Below are 1,748 nucleotides of genomic sequence, written 5' to 3' on the forward strand. Positions count from 1 at the left end.
CATTATAAGAAATATAAGATTTATATTCTATTATTATATTAAACCTTTTAAAAAAATTACAAATAAAAAATTTGACATCTCTGTTTTGATTTTCTCTTATTGTGACGCAATTTATGTTATGACAAATTTTTCCATAAAAAGAGAAAAAGTTTTTATAAATATTTCATTTTTATTATGGTCATTGCCCTAGCGATTACGCCCTCCTAAAGGCCTCTAGTGGCTTTGAGGGAAGTTAAAGGGGATTCTACACCCTCCCCTCATAACTTTCTTTATATTTTTGTTACAGATTTCTCTTAACAGGGTTGCGTTACCCTCCCCTATAGTATTTTTAAACCTTTCTAGGACCTATACCAAGCAACATTGTAAAGAAGAACCATAGCGGTCAAGTGGTTACCATCCGACTCATAAAGTTGCAGGGGAAAAAATGGTAGAGAATTAAAGTCTCTAAATTTTCCATTATTGTGAAACTTCGAGCTCAACTGTGATTGGCTGATAGAAAGTGCTAAACTCAATTCTATTGGTTGAAATATTTTTAATATTTATGAAATTTAAATACCCTTGAATAACAAATATTTTTATTTTTTTAATATTTTCTTTATAAAAACAAGAAAAAATGAAATTTTTTTACATTTTTAATGATCATAGACTAAAAATCATTAATGAAAAAGGGACATACAAACGTATTTTTGCTTGCTCTATGACATTTGTCAGGTACTTTGGGGTGGTTCTGTTTTGTGGAAATAAAATTATTTTGAAAAAATCCATTGTTTCTATATTCTATCTTCGACCATATAGCTCTTAGGGTTCAGCTAAGGAGGTTTGTTAAATAGCCTAAAACCAATCCAAGACATACACAAAGCTTTTCTGCACTAAGGACCAGCAATTTCCGAGATCTGTAGCTTCAAACAAACCTAACTACTTATTGTTATAGCTTAGTTATTTAATATTTACTGAAAACAATAAAAAAAATTTATGATTTATGGTGCTTCATCAAACGATTTGGTATAAAAGAGAATTTTCATTTATAATCAATTATTAGTTTTGATTTCAGAAAATCTTCCAAAAATATTTTGAGTCTACGAAAATCCGCCAAAATTCAAGATGGCGCCGATAGTGGTGGTGTGTGTGTGCGCGCCGTTAGTGCTGTGTGTGTGTGTACTGTACTCAAAGTTTATTTTGGAAACCAACCACCGAACCAATTGACTGCTGCGTTTCGTCATTTGCGAGAAAATCCGCCAAATATTCACATTTTGACGATAATTTATTGTTTTAAGTTAAATATTTGATAATATTCATTATTTAGTGAAAAAAAGAAAGCTTTGTTATTTTTACTACGCAGTGTTTTGATTTTATATTTATGACGCAACTACTTAAAAATGCTGTGATTTTACGGGGATATGATAATGGACGATGAATTGATGTGCATTTCCAATGATGATGAATTAAATTACCCTTTCTGTTGATCAAAAGTAAGGTGTTGAAAAGTTTAAACTCTTTTAGTTGGGAATTAATTTATAAGAGCCCAAATATATTATTTTAAGCACGTTTTCTCTGCAGATAACGTATAAGAATAAATATGGTTATATAACTATGGGTACCAGTGTAATTAACAGTCCATTGTCTCCTCCCTGTGTACTTAGTTACGATATATAATAAACTAACGAAAATATACCTATGTATTTTGATAATTCATCTAGCTGAAATTTGTACTTTAAAAAGTACCCAACGTTTGAAATGTACTCTTAATT

Source organism: Acartia tonsa, chromosome 14 (genome assembly GCF_053477335.1).
Source record: "Acartia tonsa isolate MP-2025a chromosome 14, ASM5347733v1, whole genome shotgun sequence".
Taxonomy (NCBI): Eukaryota; Metazoa; Arthropoda; class Copepoda; order Calanoida; family Acartiidae; genus Acartia; species Acartia tonsa.